Source organism: Lissotriton helveticus, chromosome 12, assembly GCF_964261635.1.
Source record: "Lissotriton helveticus chromosome 12, aLisHel1.1, whole genome shotgun sequence".
In the NCBI taxonomy this organism is placed as follows: Eukaryota; Metazoa; Chordata; class Amphibia; order Caudata; family Salamandridae; genus Lissotriton; species Lissotriton helveticus.
In genome coordinates, this window is record NC_136073.1 from 380,170,597 (window position 1) to 380,191,268 (window position 20,672).

Below are 20,672 nucleotides of genomic sequence, written 5' to 3' on the forward strand. Positions count from 1 at the left end.
GGCCTCTGCACTCTGACACTTCGGCTTCTGTTGCCCAGATACCCGAACTTCCTATATGAAATGAAAAAAGCCTTATTATATATGTACAAAGAGGGCTTATCGGACCTAAGTACTCCTATGTGAGCTCCTTACCTGCACACGGAGCTTGTAAATTGCAGCGCCTCCACAGACTGGTTCAAACTTTCAAGTAAAAAATTATCTGAAATAGGATAAGTGAGATACAGATTTTAGGATTTGGCCGAAGGGGAGAGCAATAAATCAGCTAGTACTACCCTCTATGTTCTTACCCGGTGGTTTTGCGAGTCTCAAACGTTTATTGTTGTGGGGTCTGATATTCAGGAATATGCTGAATTGTCGTGCTCAATTCCAAGCCTAAATAAATAAAACACTTGCTTACTCGCGATTGAAAACAGGCGTCCTCGCTAAATCTCTACTATAACTAAAAATTAACATACCTCCAGAGTAGGCTCTTTAAATTTTAATACGCTCGCACAATGGCGATCAAAACACATGAAGACGCTGAATGCTTCTCGAGGAGTGCCTGCCAATTAACAGAATGATAATCTATTAACCGCAGGTCCTGCACACGTAGCGGCTAATTTACAGAAAATAAACAGGCTTGCTGAAGTTCTCATCGAGAACGCAATGATATTCTAAATGACTAGTCATTTAATGAAAACCGAAGCATACGACTGTTAGGTTAAATGTGCGTGCCGGACTTCTCGTGTAAAATGAAATAAACTTTTAAATAATTGGTGCATTTAATAAAGACTAAAGCAAACGACTGCTCAGTAGGAGCGAGAAACAAATGTGGAGCCGGCGTCTGTGGCGTACATACCTATAGTTTCATATCTGGAAACCACATGGAGGCGGATATCTCACTCCTTCGAATTCCGTGATGATAATGAGGGTCGAGTCAATTGCGCGCGCATATTTAAATAGACCACTGGGTGTCTCATTAGGCTGCTCATGACGTGGCTTCAAGTAATGAAGCTCGAAAAAATACTACTCTGCTAGTTACTTCGGAACGAAGTGACCTACTCAGCTGTTCCTATATTTACTAGTTGTAATAGATAATCCATCATGATTTAATACATTAGATTCTCTCTAAAACACGGATTACCCATCTAAAGAATATATATACATGAGAGACGAAAACGGCTCAAAATAAGACTACGCTACTGGTTATTTAAACTGGAATTAACTCGCTCTACTCTTTTATTTTCTCCACTACTATTCGCTGTAGATAGTCAACTATTATTTCCCACATGAAAATTCTATTTCAGGCACTAATAACAAGTCGAAAAAAATGTATAAATACATAAAGAACAACAACATCAGTTGAAGATCCATATGCATGTATATTAACAGCTAATCATAGGCTGATAACGGGAACGCAACTATTCAAGTGGCTCTTTATCATCACTTTGTTTTATTCTGACGCTATCTATTTAAAAAATCGCATTTTCCCATGGAATTTCGCTGTTTAACCCCTCACGGAATGTATTAAAAGAAAAAATCCAGAAGACTTCACGCTTCTTGCGTATTGCCTCGCCTCCTTTGTTGTCACTCATATTGATTTTTTCTAGTATGCGCCACGTGAAGTCATTAGGACCATGGCCATGGTCTAAGAAATGCTTCACGATAGGTGCTGTTGTTTTTTTAGTTCTCACCGCAGAGCGATGTTCAGTCAGTCGTGTCTGGATGGCACGAGATGTTTCGCCTACGTACCCTAGCCGACATGGGCATTCCAGAAAATATATAACATTGGAAGTTCTGCAATTGAACATCCCTTTGGCGCTAGTAGTATAGCCATTATGAGTGAACGTTGCACCTGCATGAATATTGGCGCAAGATTTACAACTAGAACAGGGAAAGGTACCTTCTACAGGGTTGTCTCCTATTAAAGATTTCTGTGCTAAATATTGAGAATTTACAGAGTTTTTCATTCTTGAATGGACAATATAATCCTTAATATTTTTGTTTCGCCTGTGGGCAAACAAAGGTTTTTCCAATTTGATTGTACCATTACTGTTTAAAATGTGCCATGAGGAGTTGATTACTTGTTTCACTTTGGCATCTACTGTGGAATGCCGTGTGATACAAACTAATTTATTCGCTTCTTTTGTGGGCTTAGATCTCAGCAAACAATCTCTATCATAGTATCGAGCTCTCTTGTAAGAGTCTCGTACTAATCTATGAGGATAGCCTCGGTTTAAAAATTACAATTTCATCTCCGCTGCCTGTATATCGAAGTCTTGGAGATTGGTGCAGTTCCTCCTTACTCTCAAAAATTGAGAAAAGGGGATGCTCTGTTTCTGATTCCTCGGATGAAAACTGCGGAAATGCAAGAGCGTATTCCTGGCAGTCGGTTTTGTAAAAAGATCAACTTTCAATTTTCCTTCCTCATGGAAGATCCAGATATCTAAAAATTCCAACTTCTCAGCACTAATGTGAGAAGTAAATTTAAGGTTGGGATCACAAGAGTTCAACCATGCTAAAAAATCATCCAAGGCTGATCTCCCATCGGTCCAGACGAAAAAAATATCGTCTATATACCTGGACCAATGGGAGATTGACTCATAAAAAGGCGCTACTTCATTATAAATGTGTCTTGCTTCAAATTCAGCCATATAAATGTTTGCCACAGATGGTGCCACTGAAGCCCCCATGCTGACTCCTTTGGTTTGGCGGTATAATCTCTGTCCAAACTCAAATATATTCTCAGTGAGCACCATGTGGAGACATTGAAGCAGAAAGATCTTAGGACAAGGTACAGAGTAGAGGTCAATGAACCATTCGACCGATGACAGAGCTTCTCTAATAGGGATATTACTGTAGAGAGACTCAATGTCTAATGTAACAAGGAGATCTCTGGACGGGTTAAAATTGATGCTCTCTACTTTATTGATCATCGCTCCAGTATCTTTAATGTAAGATGGAACGTTAGGTATAAATGGACATAGAAAGGTGTCCACATATTTAGAGAGTCCCTCTGTGGGAGTACCAATCGTGGACACGATCGGTCTATATGGGGGATTTTTCTCATCTTTGTGAATCTTTGGTTGACCGTAAATACAGGCAGTCTTCCCTGCGTTAGTATTTAGGTAATCATACTCTTTAGTGTTTATATCTCCATTCTCTAAAGCCTGGGTGGTTAGTGTCCGTATGTCCTTAGTTATTTTGTTAATGGGATTATGCCTTTCCACTTGATAAAATGTTTGATCTTCTAACATTTTGAGCATATTCATCTCATATGCTTTAGAATCTAGAACTGCTATGCCTCCACCTTTGTCGCAACTTTTGATTACGATGGATGTATCTGAGGCAAGATTGTGAAGGGCAGCGTGTTCTAATCTGTCCATATTATAAATGGGTTTTGGGATAAAGCGAAGTGTTTGCTCCAATTTTTTAAGGACAACTAACTCAAAGGCTGCTACCTCCGGTCCTATCTGATCTAGAGAAGGGCTGAATGTAGATGGAAGTCTGAGGGTTGCTGGTTCTATAGGTACAGAATCAACTAATTCATTTTGAAAATACTTTTTTAATCGAATTTTCCTAAAAAACGATATTATATCGCTATATAATTCAAAAACGTTCGTGCCACAATGGGGTACAAATGACAATCCTTTTGATAAGAGGCTGACACTCGATTCATTTAAGGGGGTACTAGAAAGATTAAATATGGGAATTACATTCCCGGTTTCCAGTACTGTCTGTTTCTTGTCTCTCTGACAAACTGAGGTTCCTGCTGTTGATACTGATTCTGAGGCTCCTGCTGATAATGATGCTGGGGTTTGTACCCTCCTCTGCTTTGAGTTTGGAACCTCACTCTCGATCCCCCCCTGCGACCACCTCGGTTGCCTAAAAAAGGAGCCTGATTTTGATTGCGGTTTATTTGAGCCGAATTAAAGTTGCCTTCTTGCTCGTAAAACGCATCTTCTCCTTCTCCGCCTGATTCAGATGAGGCAGAAAAATTATTAACCCTCTGTTGTTGGTTCCTATTAGTATCCATATTGTGGTAAATAAATAAATAATACCCTATTTTTGACTAGGCATATAGCATAACAGATAGCTCAATAAATAAGAGTCAAGATTCGAGGTAGTAGGAGTTTCTGCAGGTTTATTACAGCATAAGGACAGGATCAGGACAACCTGCATAGGAATAGGACAATAAGGCCCGGCAGCTGCCGGGGCTGGGTCTGGGATGAGCGCGCTAATATTCAATAACAAAACACAGGCATATATACATAGCGCGAACACATAGCATTACATTGCAGTAGGCGTAGCAGTGGGTGGAGCAGAAGGCGTGACGCGTAGCAGTCGCGAGAGATAACAGTAAAAGTAGGTGTAACTGGGAGTATACATAGACATGTGATGCAAAAGTAACAGAATATGTCATGAATGGGCGGAATCATTGGAGGGGGCTACCTAAGGAGCCGGGACCTCTAACCTAATGGTGCGCGTAAACTGGCAATGACGTATTACTAGGAGAAGCTGGGGGCTATGAACTCTGTGCTAGGAGCAGAGACTAAAGTCTGGAGGGTCGGAGCGACATGTACCTAAACCCTATCTAGTATCTGATGTTTAGGGAACATGTTGATATAAACTAGAAGTCATGAGGGGAAAAGCTAACTTGATTCTAAGACTGGACCATGCATTGCACTACATGTAGTGCGTGATGAAGAATATTAAATGACCATTTAAATACAGTATTTCTCTAACGTGGAGACGTGAAGGCTAGACAATGACGGAAACTATTGATGCAGTTCAGTAGCTTAGGAATGCAGAGAAGGAGGACTGAACTGATAACTGGAACTATAACATACTTTTGGCAGACTCAGAGGCAGAGCCAAGCTGCACCGGGCACTGCGAGGCAGGAAGTAAGTGAAAGGTCGAGGATACAGGTGGGGGCTGTATCGCTCCTCAGCGAGGCTTTCAGGAGACAGGAGCTGAATCTAGTGTCCGGGCCCTGTTGAGGCCTGGAAACGGGGACTTTATAATGGAATAACGTGCACACTGAGAAACGTGGCAACGTAACTTTACATAGGCCTGATATTCGTAGTATTCACGAGGACTGGAAACTAACATACTAAAGGTGGACACAACTGGAATTGCGTCATTAATTGGACATGGGGAATAACATATGCATATTAGTCATGCACACATAACATATGATGGATGAGGCGTAGGGACACAGAACATGGCAAAATTTACTTTTCCACATTCCCTCCTTGTCACTACGTTTCCATCAGGAAACATCAATATTCATGATACCATCTATCATTTCATACAGTACCATTTGCTCGTCTCGAATTGTCTTGGAACGGGATTTAGAACGGGGCTTAGGACTAGGAATACAAGAGGTAGCACACATGCTGCAAATCGCAGGGCCACATTGTATACAGAGGCAGCAGCTAAATATGATCGCTACTGCTATACTTAGAAAGGACAGGACTTTCCATCCCCATGCGGAAATTATATTCCAGAACCAACCGGACCATGTCCAGGTGCCTGGGTCTTGATGTAACAGATGGGCAATTTTATGGAGTCTGGTTATAGCTGAATAAACAGACGGCGCGTTATTTGGAATAAAAATGCAGCAACTAGATCCGAGAACTCTACAGGCCCCGCCCCTATCGGCCAGTATGACGTCAAGGACGAGACGATTCTGTAAAACGACAATTCTCATAAAGGATTGCTCTTCGGTTAAGTTACCTAGAGCGGAGGCAGTCTCATCTACCACTGCTTCAAGGGTTCTTGTTAACCTACGGATTAGTTTACTATTTACAACTGTACCTAAATAAGGGAAAACACCTTTATCTATATCAATGAATTGTTCTGCGGCGGTTTCAGTATAATCGACAATCGGGAGATTTCTCTTGTGTCTAGTATGTACTAGGAAGGAATTCCTATGGTAGTCAGGTGGGGCTAGGAAAACAGGTGGCAGTAGGAAGGCAATGTAACAGGTTCCCTCCCAATCGAGGGGCAGACGAACATATGCGGTTTGACCACAAACAAAATAAGAATGACGTGAAGCTTTGAAAACAGATTTCCCACTGTCACTATACTGGATAACAGTAGTACATTCACTATGACCTACATGTACAGAACCATAACTACGGACACATAATTCGCCTTTTACAGGTAGTACTGAAATAGCAGGTGAATCTGGAGTAGTATCAGACTGAACATTCAGGACCATGAAATTCGACGAATAATTACCTAAATTATAAACTTCATTTTCTAGATCTAAACCTGTTCTGTGGGGGAAACCTTGCTTATCTGGAAAACATGTACTGTTAAGAAAAGACATATCTGTTGCGGATGACGTTAACGTGGACCATGCTCCACACGAACCATTATGTGAAAATGGATAAGGAAAGAGTGGCAGAACTCCCTTCGGTGTCTGGAAAGGGGGGAGTCGACCACACACCCAACAATTAGTGGCATTGCTGGTCTGGTGTGAGTAATGTAACATACGGATAAATGAGTTGTTGCGCATAGCGAGGCGGTAAGAATATTCGTGAGGAGGCAGATCACTAAACGTGTGCTCTACTGTAGCATTAGCAGACATATTTACATGAGGAACTGGAAAATACAGATAGAACGCATAGCTGATGCAGGAAATCATAATGCTGATGAATAATATGAAACTTAGAAAAACGATACATCTGATTGAACTTTGACTGACTCTCTCACTATGGGGGTCTATTTTATACATGTCAGAAACAGTCTAACCGTTTCACCTAGGGGAGGACTTATACAATCAAACTGACTGACTTATTTTGCTAGACCTGAGCTTTAACTTATACTCCTGTTGCGGAGTTTTCTCTAACAAGGGAGGGGTTGTAGTAATGTCTTTTGCGGGACAGTCCTTTAAAACAATGTTTTGGCAGTCTTTAGAATCTTGGGAATCCTTGGAAATGTTCTTGGAGACTGGTTTCAATCCATTGAAAAGTTTTACATGAGAAAGATGGACCCATCCTTTTCTGCCTTCCAACTTGACGGCAGTACGGGTGGTCAAGAGGACCTGACGTGGCTCTTTCCAACGAGGCTCCAGCGGACTTGATCTGTCAAAATTGCGGACCATCACAAGGGAACCTGGAACGATTTCATGCGGTGCCACCTCGGTATTGTCTGGAAATGCGGCGGCAACCTGTGAACGACATGAGTTGAGGGCAGACATCAAGGAAGCTAGGTAATCTGTCAGCATATTACATGAAACATCGGTAATACTTCGGGGTCTAGGAGTACCCCACATGTTAGGGGGGCGGCCGAATACGACCTCATACGGGGACAGACCTGATCTGGAATGTGCGACCATGCGCATATAAAACAAAGCGACTGGCAGAGCTACTAGCCAGTCCACACCTTTTTCCTTACAAACTTTGGCAATACGGATTTTCAGGGTCTGATTATGTCTCTCAACTAGACCGGCTGCTTCAGGATGGCGTACACAATGGAACTTCCACTGGTACCCTAACAACAGGGAAACGTGCTTCATTAACTCTGAGGAGAATGGCTGACCGTTATCAGAATATACGACTCTAGGGAGTCCATATCTAGGGAAAAATTCACGAACCAACTGCTTGGCAGTGGTCGCGGCTGTGTAATCTGGGACTGGATATGCTTCTGTCCACCTGGACAAAGCGCATACTACTACAAGGACATACTTGAAACCTCGACATCGCTCCATTTGAATATAATCCATCTGGAGGACCTCAAAAGGGTGGTCAGGGGGCTGGAAACCACCTTGTTCCACCGAGACACTTTTACCTGGATTAAACTGACAACATATCATACAGGTACGGACTTTCTGTTTGGCTGCAGCTCGTAAATGCTTATTGAACCAAATATTCTGGATACTGTCTAACATAGCTTTTTCTCCTAAATGTGCTGGACTATGTGCGGTATTGATAATGACTTGAACCATAGAGTCGGGGAGAAACCATGTGGCTCTACCCTTCGTTAACCATCCTTGATCTGTCTGGACCCCTCCTTGTTCAGACCATTTCTTGATTTCTTCGGGAGTAGCATGTAACTGGATATCTATGACATCTTGAGTAGGGTCCTTAACTGTCATGCATGTAGTCGGATCTGGAGTATGTGTCATGTTAACTGGAATGTCTGGAGTCTGTGCTGTAAGCTTGGCTGTGCGATCTGCTAGATCATTACCTTGGGAAATAATGTCAGTAATTTTCGTATGTGCTTTGCATTTCATGATAGCAATGGATGTCGGTAAATGTATGGCATCTAACAGGGCTTGAATAAGGAGACCATGCTGAATCTTGGTTCCATGAGAAGTCATGAAACCTCTCTCCTGCCAGAGCACTCCGAAGTCGTGTACAACTCCAAATGCGTAACGTGAATCTGTGTAAACATTAACTTTCAGGTTCTTGGCGTGTATACAGGCTTGTGTCAGAGCGACTAGCTCTGCTGCTTGAGCGGACAGGGTATCAATACGGTGTGTTTCAATAACTTCAGTGTCAGTAGTTACTGCATACGCGGCGACTAGTTCTCCTGTACTAGTTCTCATACATGAACCATCCACATAGAGTGTCAGATCGGGATCTGGTAACGGAATGTCTGTCAGGTCTTGTCTTGGCTTTGTCGTAATGTTAATTACTTCCACACAGTCATGTGGGTCAGAATTTGAACTAACTGATGGTAACAGTGTAGCAGGATTCAGGACGTTGCAGCGTCTAATTTCTATGTGTGGCTGGAACAGTGTCAATTCATAACCTGTTAAACGTGCAATTGTCAAGTGCTGAGTTTGTGTTCGGTTCAAAAGAACTTCCACGGAATGTGGGACTTGTACTGTCAGGGAATGTCCTAAAACTATGGAATCACTTTGTCTGATAGCTAGTGCTGTGGCTGCAACTGACTTGAGGCACACAGGCAACGCCTGGGCGACTGGATCTAGTGTGCTAGAAAAATAAGCACAGGGCTTGTATTGTCCTGCTTGATCTTGTGTAAGAACAGATAATGCTGTACCTTCACGTTCAGTAACGAAAAGTGTAAAAGGCTTACTGTAGTTCGGTGTAGCTAGAACTGGAGCTTGGCATAGGGCTTTCTTTAATTCGTTGAAACTAAGTGTATGTTCAGATGTCCAAGGGAGGACAGTCGATACGGCTGCCTCCTGTGTCGTTAACTGTATCAGTGGCTTGGCTAGAAATGCATACTGGGGAATCCATTGTCTACAATAAGAAGTAAGGCCGATAAAGGCACGTACCTCCTTCTGGGTTCTGGGCTGGGGAAGACTCGCTATTAACTGGATACGGTCGGGTGTCAACTGCCTACCCCTCTTGGACAGCAAGTGTCCTAAGTATACCACTTGCTGGACACAGAATTGAAGCTTCGAAGGTGACACCTTGTGCCCCATCTCGGCTAGGAAATACAGAACCGTCAGTGACGCTCGCTCGCAGTCACGTTCAGAACGGGCTGTGATCAGTAGATCATCGACATACTGGAGCAGGGCAGTGTCAGTTGGCATATGAACGTTGTCTAGTTGTCTCTTGAGTGCTTGACTGTAAATACTAGGGCTTTCTGTGAAACCTTGAGGAGCGCGTGTGAACATATAGCTCCTTCCATTAAAACAAAATCCGAAAAGAAACTGGCTGTCTGGATGAATTGGAACACTAAAAAATGCATTCTTGAGGTCTATGACAGTGAAAAACGTGGCTTCAGAATCAATGGCTGTTAACAGGGAAGAAATGTCTGGGACAACTGGGTACTGAGGAATAATACATTTATTAAGTTCTCGTAAATCAATCACTAATCGATATACTGGGGGTGCATTTGGATCAGTACGTTTCATGACTGGAATGATCGGAGAATTACATACATTGGAGTCAGTTTCTACAACTACTCCTTGAGCCATGAGCTCGTCAATAATTTTGGATAAGGCTGTTACAGCCTCAGGTGGCAATCTGTACTGTCTGATTCGTGGTAACACTACACCTGGCTTGAGAGTCACACGATAGGGTGTGATTTGCATGTAACCTACATCAGTTGGACCTTGCGCCCATAAGTGCTGTGGAACATTAGACAATCTCGAATCAAAATCTCGTAGTACATAGTGACCCTTGAAGTCACGTAGGAACAGACGTATTCCCTCTGGGGAACAGCAAATGACTGCACCTAACTCTCTCAGTGTCTTAATGCCTAACAGATTTTCTGGGCATGACTTAGTAAGTAACAGATCAGTAGTGCGGGACAATGGACCTACTTCTAGAGTAACTGGCTTAGATATCTCATTAACTATTGGCTTTCCTGAAAATCCAAGGGAAACATTTCTTGAGCCTGAGAGCGGAGCCCCTGGAACTTCGGCATGACTAATTGTGGTCCTACTTGCCCCTGTATCGATCAAAAACTTTCTGTCTTTCCCTAATACTTGACTATGAACATAAGGACCTTCTTGATCTACAGGTATCTCGATGAGAGGCAAGCCTACCTCCCTCTCTAGGCTGTTTCATGAATATGGCTGGTACTCTGGATACTCGGACTGTGCATACTGGTACATCTGCGATGTAACATGCTGTGTTGCAGCGATAGGCTGCGGTACTGTAACTGTCTGTGGTGCATTCTGTAACTGAGGAGTCTGTGAAACTTGTTCTTGTCTAGGCGGACGTGGTCTTTCTTTAGTCTTACCAGTAGCTATGTTGTGTTTCAGAACTGCACATTCGTTTATAAAATGACCTGGCTGTTTACAATAATTGTAGTTCCCTTTAACGGGAGCTGCAGGATGACTGACTTGATTCGGACCCCTCTTCTGACTGTCTTGAGGAACAGATTGTGCAACTAGTACTTTCATTTTCGTATCTTTCATACGTTTTCTCTCGTGTTCTTGCTCTTCCCTGATTCTATTCTGGTGATACTGGAGCATCTGGAGCATCTGGGACGGAGTATTTGCTTGCCAGGTGCTTTCGACTTTCAAGACTCGATTTTTAATTTGTGGACTTGAATTCTCGACTAATTTAGTAACGAAAAGGTGAGGGTATGACTCACTACTTGTCTTGAGACCACTGTTAATACTGAAACATTTTTCAAACCTAGAATAAAAATCACTAATATCTTCATCTTGTTTCTGTTTACAGGCTGAGATTGCATCCCAGTCTTCTTTTCTCGTTGTCAATAATCTGGGTAAAACTTGAATCAATAATTCTGGTAATTCTTTACATTTATCTCCAAGACCGGTACCTGGTACTCGTGCCTTGTCTTCAGCTTCTAGAGCTGTCCAATCGATCTTTTTCTCTCCCACCTCCCATTCTTTTTCCTTTAACTTTTCATACACCCCTGCGGGCAACAGGACTTTTAACATTTTAATGATATCTGGGTAAGTGTATTCTCCCATACGGAGCATGTCTTTTAATTCTCGATGGAACCCCGCTGGATCTTTGTCATGACAGGGAATTAATTTCTTCATTTCAAGAAGTTCCATCTTTGATATTGGAGTGTATACAAACACTCGTTGCATTTCGCCACCCGTCCCTCTGACTGGGTGGACTTCTCGTAACGGATTCTGTCTGTCTATGTAAAATGATTTATTTTCTGGAGGTGAGACATGAACAAAATGCGGGTTCAAGAACGTTCTATATTTGTGACGCTGTTCTAGAATGACACTAATTAAATCGGTACCTAGACCTCTCCATTTGTACTGGAGTAACTCGTTCAGAATATCATGTAACGGACCTGGATCAGAGTGCTGACCCTCGTACAGAGTAATGAGGTGCTGAATCATATACATACCCACCAGTCGTTGCTCGGCTGGGGGCAGTTTCAGAAACATTTGTGCCACTATTTCGTCTGGAAAAGTGGTAGAATCAGTAATCCATCGGACTGCTGATCGAGCTAGTTCTTGTTCATGCATAGTACTTAACTCACTATAACCGATTCGTGATTTCAGAATGTGATCGGTAGCTTGAAATACTTGTTCTAGAGAACCTTGTTCTGGTGCTGAATGATGAAAAATAGACTTGTGTTCTAGGCGTAAATGGCGATCTGGAAATCTAGATTTTCCTACATACGCTATTCTGGCGGGATTCTCGTCGTCTACCTCTTCAGTATCAGAGTTACTTTCTTTCTCACTTACTTGTGCTGCTTTACGTTGTTCGTGTATCTTTATTATTTCTTTACGGATTTTCTTGTACATACTCTCCATAGCACCGACGGTCTTGTGCTTACCCTCGGCTATATTATCACTCCACCTTGTCAGGATTCTCATTTCGGCGGAATCTTTAGACGGGTAATCTTGTTCTCTTATTAGACAATTGATCAGGAACTTTAATATCATGAGCTGGATCTCGGCTTTCCTTTGAGACATAGTCTCGCTAATACTTTCTGGATCATCCCCTGTACGGATGAAACGATATATTCTGTCTAGATCTTCTTTCATATTCGGTAAGGTGACTAGATACTCGGCCACCTTTCTTACGCGAAATGAATATAAAACCATATTATCCTCGCCTGGGACTGGATCATAGCAACATTCGGCAAGGGATTTTCTTATTTCTGCAACAGACTGATACCTAGGCGTACGCTGTAATGCTTGTGCATGTAATTCGGCTAACGTTAAACGCTTGTGTGGCGGCGGGGTTTGAGGAGGACCTCCTCCTGCGGCCCCTAAACTGGAGTCATCGACGGACATTCTTCGTGGCGGAGCGGGAAGTTGAAATGCTGGCTGGACCGGGGGTACCGTAGCAGGTACTCCGGTGTCTGGAAGAGCGGGAAGTGCCTGATTTACAGGGACTGGCGGAGCGCGAACAGGATTTGCATATTCGGGGACTGTGTCGTCCAAATAGGACGAAATAAAAATATCAGCTGCGGTCGGTTTGTGACGTAGCTTGGTCGGAACTAATGGTGGCGGGAAATTACTGGATGCCTCTGGGGTCGCTTTTGGCAAGCCCTCGGCAAGAAGAGGATACATACCCTTAATGAGGGCATGCCTCTGTCTGTCTGACTGTTCGGCTTTGACTTGTTCACCTATCTCGATTAATTCTCTTTCTTGGGCTCGTTCTTGGGATTCCCTACTTAACTCTGACTTTCTGACTTCCTTTTCGGTTCTTCTATGCGCTTCTTTACGCCATAACTCGATGGCATCTTTCTGTGACTGTCTGGCTTTCTTTTTCCATAATGCTTCTTCTACTCGCATGATACATTCGGCATCCCATGTACCCGATACGGGCCATCTATACTTTTCTTCTAACTGTTTGGTATACTCTACCCATAAATCTAGATATAATATGGCGCTTATGCCATGTTTCTGATACATAAAGTGACCTGGACTGTCCCTAGGCGGAACAGGAACTGCTGCTTCCAGCAGACCCTTTCTAGTTTTTAACTGACGTAACTTGGAAAATATAGGCATGACTGAACTGTAATCTGGACACAATACAATATACAATGAAAACACGAAATCACATCACACTCATACCACAACATTAAAATACATAAAGAACATTATAAATAACAGTTCGAACAGAATATTACCTGAAATACTGAGAACAGAAATACAAGAATTTTCTCGAGAACGGAACAGACTAGAGTTACTAGATGCACTGCTATAACAGTACGGAACATACCGGTCCCATAAAGGGACGCATCAAGACCCGTATCCACCTAGGTGAACACTTCGTTTGTGAGTCTGGGCACCACCAACCCACGGACCAGGAGTCAATTTAGATTGGTCCTGTCTAGATACTACCCCAGCAATGGTACTCACCGGGCAGCACGGAACGGAAGGCTTCGGACTGGACTGGATTTCTACGACGACGAACTTCGGACTTCAGTTACGGGTGGGCCTCCGGATACCTCGGACCTTGGACTCTCGGCTTGGGCTCTGGTCGGGACTCGCCGCGTTCCTCCACCGTCTCGTTCGGATGCTGGACCGCCTCCTCCGTCTCCTCCGTGGGCCTGAGGGATACTTGGAGCAGAAATATCTGCCAGTGCACGGTATGGTTCCGTCACGACTGCAGAGGGTCAGGGGGTCGGCGTGGCTTCACCGACGCGTGGGGAAAGGGCAAGTCCCTGTTCGGGCGCCATTATGTGGTAAATAAATAAATAATACCCTATTTTTGACTAGGCATATAGCATAACAGATAGCTCAATAAATAAGAGTCAAGATTCGAGGTAGTAGGAGTTTCTGCAGGTTTATTACAGCATAAGGACAGGATCAGGACAACCTGCATAGGAATAGGACAATAAGGCCCGGCAGCTGCCGGGGCTGGGTCTGGGATGAGCGCGCTAATATTCAATAACAAAACACAGGCATATATACATAGCGCGAACACATAGCATTACATTGCAGTAGGCGTAGCAGTGGGTGGAGCAGAAGGCGTGACGCGTAGCAGTCGCGAGAGATAACAGTAAAAGTAGGTGTAACTGGGAGTATACATAGACATGTGATGCAAAAGTAACAGAATATGTCATGAATGGGCGGAATCATTGGAGGGGGCTACCTAAGGAGCCGGGACCTCTAACCTAATGGTGCGCGTAAACTGGCAATGACGTATTACTAGGAGAAGCTGGGGGCTATGAACTCTGTGCTAGGAGCAGAGACTAAAGTCTGGAGGGTCGGAGCGACATGTACCTAAACCCTATCTAGTATCTGATGTTTAGGGAACATGTTGATATAAACTAGAAGTCATGAGGGGAAAAGCTAACTTGATTCTAAGACTGGACCATGCATTGCACTACATGTAGTGCGTGATGAAGAATATTAAATGACCATTTAAATACAGTATTTCTCTAACGTGGAGACGTGAAGGCTAGACAATGACGGAAACTATTGATGCAGTTCAGTAGCTTAGGAATGCAGAGAAGGAGGACTGAACTGATAACTGGAACTATAACATACTTTTGGCAGACTCAGAGGCAGAGCCAAGCTGCACCGGGCACTGCGAGGCAGGAAGTAAGTGAAAGGTCGAGGATACAGGTGGGGGCTGTATCGCTCCTCAGCGAGGCTTTCAGGAGACAGGAGCTGAATCTAGTGTCCGGGCCCTGTTGAGGCCTGGAAACGGGGACTTTATAATGGAATAACGTGCACACTGAGAAACGTGGCAACGTAACTTTACATAGGCCTGATATTCGTAGTATTCACGAGGACTGGAAACTAACATACTAAAGGTGGACACAACTGGAATTGCGTCATTAATTGGACATGGGGAATAACATATGCATATTAGTCATGCACACATAACATATGATGGATGAGGCGTAGGGACACAGAACATGGCAAAATTTACTTTTCCACAATATAATGATTTTGCTTGTAAAAATCTGGTCTGAGATATGGATAAGCAAGTTCTATAGAATAGAATCTTTTTTCTTTGGTAAGTTTGTCATTTTTACGTTTTTCTAGGTAGCTCACAAATGATTCTACTTCTTTATTTAGGTCTTCTAGTTTTTTCATTGTTTCTTCTAGATTGCCGAGTTGTTTAATGGCTTCTTCTAGGGTTTCTATCTCTTTTTTAATGTCTGATGCTAATTCTTTGGCAGTCTCTACTATGAGCATCATTAAGTCTCGCGAGCATCGACTCGCGATCATGCTCCATTTTTCAATGAAACTACGATGATGTACGAATAAACCAGGGATGTTTCTTACTCGTAGTCCCATGGGAATTATGCCTGATTTCAGATAAGCTAGCATAAATTCTCCATGGGCTTCCATTCGTCTTAGTTTCTTTTTTAAATCAAATAATTTGTTATAGTCATCTTGTCCTCTTTGGGTATTCAAGGAAGAGGATGTTGTATTAGTGACAATATTTGATGTTCCTATCAATAAAGCAAATTCTGCATCGGAGAAGCCAAAGGTTTGGATTTGTGCCATCTTATATTTTAATGATGTAGGAGATGTCTATATACTCAAAGAATAGTAAATCAGAGATAGATGTTAATGGAGACTAGAGAGTGTTAATAAAGTGGAGAATTATTTCATAGAATGAGCCACACCAAGCTACCAAGATAACTAGAGGTTAGCAATATAGCATTATGATATAATAGAAGAGAACCACCCTACACAGACAAGCTGTGGGTACAATACTTGTAATCAACAAGGGTTCCCTGTTAGAACAATTAACATTCAACCCCTAGGTCAGGGAATAAATCTGAGAAAAACAATACCTAGGCAGTATTTCAATATATCAGACAATATTATAAAGACCAACACTGGCTGCAGAACAGTTTCTAAGTCATAACAATTTTTATTACAGTCACATTAAAAAATTATACATGTATCTAATATAAATTATTAAAACTATACCATCCTTAGAAAGTATATATACATAAAAAATACGTGAACATAAATGAATGAGTTGTGTGTCGACGCGTTTCGGCGGCCAGCGCCTTTCTCAAGACAGTTTACAACTACCTGAAAATGAAAAACAATAATCACTATATGAAGTATAGTCATACATTATAATTTTAACTACACAATACAGGCATATTGAAAAATCACGTATATACATAATTCAATTTCTAACCTAGAAACAGTTGTTCCGCCAACCGGGTCCTACATTAATATAATGTGAACAGAGTTGATGATATGACATAATTAGCATAACGAACATGCTCATGATATAACCTCTATTGTAGCTTTCTTATACTAAGGACGTTACTTCAATCTCTACATAACTTTCAGACATAGATACTATAACTGATACAATATGTGGCTGTTTCCTACGTCAATCTTCTAATGGCCACTATTGACCAATGAATTCTTTGCACAACATTGCCACTGTATTGACTTTGCACTTATCGACCTAGATCTCTAGATAGCTAAACAGCATAACTATTATGGATATTCCAGACGCTCGTATTCTGATGCAAATAATTGAACGTATATCAACCATAAAAGTTAGATACTTGTTTCTGGTGCAGGACTCGCTCTGTCAGTCGATTACCAGGTTATTAATGTTCTATCCGTTTATGATTCTCATATTAATCTAGGCCTCTCATGAACAATGAATACAGTGATGTCTCCCAATTAAATCCATCTATACCGTCTAGGTTCAGGGAGAGGAGACTGACAGAAAAGGAAATGACAAATAGAGTGAGATAGACAGCAAAGGGTCTGTGGATTCCCTACTACATATGTGTTTGCTTTACTATTAGAAAGGCCAAGCTATTAAGGGTCTCTTATATTATTGCCACATATACGGACACTTCTAGTAATTACTCGAGTCTCATTTTTAGATATTTTTATAGATATGAAGGGTCGTTTTTAATTTGCAGGGATAGATATCTAAGGAAATGGTTCCACTTACCTAACAAAGTGAAATAAAACTACGATTCACTCCACAGTGGTTAGCACTTCACACTATGGGGATCCATATGATGGTTTAAAATAGAATTGCTGCGTGAATTCGTGCACAATTCTATAATCAATAATGACAAAATAATTTTTGTTAGTCCCACATCTCAAAGCTGATACTCGTTTTATCATCCAAGCAAATATACTGACCTAAACTGTTAAATTTGCAATTTGTGTTGTAATAGACAAATATGCAAAGGCCTCTGCACTCTGACACTTCGGCTTCTGTTGCCCAGATACCCGAACTTCCTATATGAAATGAAAAAAGCCTTATTATATATGTACAAAGAGGGCTTATCGGACCTAAGTACTCCTATGTGAGCTCCTTACCTGCACACGGAGCTTGTAAATTGGAGTGCGTGTGTGAGATAGGCCTGCCCTCCCATAGGAATGCATGGGGAATGTATGTGTCCCTGGTAGTTCCTGATGCGTGGGGAGTGCAGGCTCGAGTTAGTATGTGTGAACTCGTGAGAGTGAATGCTGCGAGATGGTGTATGGGGCATGTATGTGTCTAGAAGGGAAGTGCTACTTCTGGACATTGATGTGTGTGTGCAGAGAGGGTGCTGGAGCGTGATTGGCTGGAGCTGGCTGGCATGCCAGGCTCCAGAAAGTCTGGATGGGTCTGCCCGGTGGTGAGTGTGAGATTAGCATGAGTGATGTGTGGGAGGAGTGTACCTGTGTCCTGGATGGGCTGGGTTTTCCCCACACAATGCTGGCTCCGCCCCCCTGTGGTGTGACTGATGACCCTAGCCTCCCCAGTGAATGAAATGGGTGGTTGGGCCATCAAGAGTGCTCCAGAACCAGCTGCGACTGGTTTCTCCCCCACCCTGCACCCTTAGACAAAGGATGTGTCTGTATAAAAAGAGGCTGTGACCTCTTGGAAAATGTTCTTGTTCTCAACTTGAATCTTGCCAGGGGCGTGCTGCTGCTTGGGCTCAGGGGAAGGCTTGCCTCCCTGAGCCCTGCCCAGCCCCTGGACTGCTGGGATGCTGAATTGCTGAAGGACTTTGTTGCTTTCTGTTGCTCTAGCGCTGGGGAGCGCTTTATCCTGCTTACTAGCGCCTGGAAGCGCTGTATTTCTTTCCTAGCGCTTGGGAGCGCTTTTATCCTGCTGATAGCGCTGGGAGCGCTGTCCCTTGACCCCTAGCGCTTGAGAGCGCTTTTTATGCCCACAGCGCCTGGGGAGCGCTGTATCTTAATTGGCTCGTGAGCCGAGATTCGCAGGAGCCTACCCTGCATGGTGCCCGATTTTCATTATGGTCATTCACGGGTGCCACCCCGCTTGTCGGAGCCCTAGCGGGTGCTCACCCCGCTGTTTGCGTTGTATCTCGAGGGTGCCACCCCTCTGAAATGCCCCCGAGATTCACCGCCACGGCCCGAGCGCCGCCAAACAGGAAGTCAGGCACTACAGTGCCTGACGCGGGGCGGGACTTCAGGTTTCCCGGAGGAAGTCCCGCCCGCCGCCGCGCTGGGATTGGCCAGCGCCGTCAGGGAGACTGAGCCTGGAGCTGAGTCCCGGTCCCGAGATGGGGGACCGGGTGAAGACCCTTGTGTCGAGAAAGCGGGGCTCTCATGAGGTGAGAGAGCCCCGCCCGCTGCCCTGCTGACACCCGCCGAGGCTCCCTTGAGCAAGGGAGAGCCCCGGCAGACTGCTGAAAGGAGACTGTGTCCCCCGCCGTCTCCGGAGAGCAGCCGGTGAGTAGAGCTGCCCCGGGGGGGTGGTGAGAGGGCGCGAAGGATTCCCCCGCAACGCTGAGCGGCCCCGCTTGACAGAGGGCCGCTCCCACGGCCCCCAGTAGTTGTTCTTCGAGCCTAGAGGGCTCGCTGGGGGCATTTCCTTGCTTCATGAGCCCACAGAGGCTCGAGTGCTGAGAGGCTCACCGCCCGTATTTGTTTCCGAGCCCAGAGAGGCTCAAGAAGGCGCCACAGATGTTTTGCAGAGCCACAGAGGCTCTAGAGGGCATTTTATTGATTTCGAGTCCCCGGAGGGGGGACTCCAACGTTGGCACCACATTTGCTCGAGCCCAGAGAGGCTCAGGGGCATTGCTTAGTTTGAGAGCCTAGAGGGCTCCCAGTTTGCGCAGCTTTGGGTTCCAGAGGGCTAGTAAGAGCCCTGTCGCAATTCTGTTTTCAGCTGCCCAGCAATTAGTGGGCAGCTGCACCGTTTAGGTCTCTCTCTTTTAGGGACATGTACTCTGGACTTTAGGAGTGAGGCGCACTCCTTCATCCCTGGCCTTTCCCCAGCTGCGCAGCACTTAGTGCCAGCTGCAGCGTTTAGGCCCCCTGTTCTGTCCCTCAGCTGCCCAGCACTTTGTGGGCAGCTGCTACGTTTAGGTCTTGGCGCAGTGGCGCAACCTGGACCCTGGACTTTGATGTAAGTTCATGTTACTGTGATTTCTGCAAAGTGCTCTTTGCTGCACCTCTGAATGTGTTGTTGATACATTATGTGCCCTGTTCCTTACACCGCTGAACGTGTGTTGATGCGTCATGTGTTCCTTACACCGCTGAATGTAGGTTCTGCATCATGTGTTTTGTCCCCAGGTCTATGCCCCCACTTGTATTGTGATACTGAGGTGGTTGTTCTTGCTAGTGCAGGTGGTGCTAGTAAGGTCCTGGTTCCCTGCGTGACCTGTTCCTAGGGTGGTTAGGATTGCGTAGGGGGTACTTACCAGTTACCAGTGGGTACTGGTTGTGTGCTTTATGTCCTATTTTGTGTTACAGTGATCTTCTGTTATAAGTGATCCCAAGGGCTTTATACTAAGCTTGCCCCCTGACCAGAGTCCCAGGACCAGTGGACTCTATGGTGCCTTCCCTGCCAAATTGCTGGGACTTGTCTGATCTCCCTGGGCCCCTGGGGCCTCGCTGAAGTGTGCCTCGCTCGTTCCCCTCGGCAGCTCGTGCTGGCAGCCCGTCCAAGCCTCGAGCAGCGCCGCTCTCCCCTGAGCCGCGCCGCTTCGCTGGGTCGCCCGCATCCTGCCTTCCCCTCCTCTTCTGAGCCGCACACATTGGTCGCCCCAGAGAAACGCTTGTACCTTGCCGGCCGCCCGCTCAAGCCTCAAGCCGCGCCGCTCTCCCCTGAGCCGCGCTGCTTCGCTGGGCCGCCCGCTCAAGTTTACTGAAGAGATCACTCGCATTATCCCGTGCAACCAGGACGGAAGGTACTGTCTGATAGGCTATGTTCTAAGTTCTAGGCCTATAAGTATTGTATTCTACGTCCAGAAAGTGCTATTCCTGACAGTGGTCCAGGTGGCCCTGTCTTGTAAATAATCCCTTGTAAATTCTGCCCGTGCCTCTGGCACATTGTAAAGTGTGTGTTTTATCTAATGTGTTTTGGTGTAATACAAAGGCTATTTTTATATAA

At 44.4% G+C, this 20,672-nt stretch overlaps 1 long non-coding RNA gene across 1 annotated transcript in view; it reads right to left on the minus strand.

The window, feature by feature from the left end:
- Positions 1 to 356: 356 nt before the first annotated feature.
- LOC144797787 (uncharacterized) overlaps positions 357 to 20,672 on the minus strand; it is a 29,829-nt gene continuing 9,513 nt past the window's right edge. The window contains exons 2-3 of the long non-coding RNA XR_013603465.1: positions 456 to 541; positions 357 to 372 (exon numbers count right to left, since the gene is read on the minus strand). This is a non-coding gene — a long non-coding RNA (uncharacterized LOC144797787). The remainder of the gene's footprint in view (positions 373 to 455; positions 542 to 20,672) is intronic.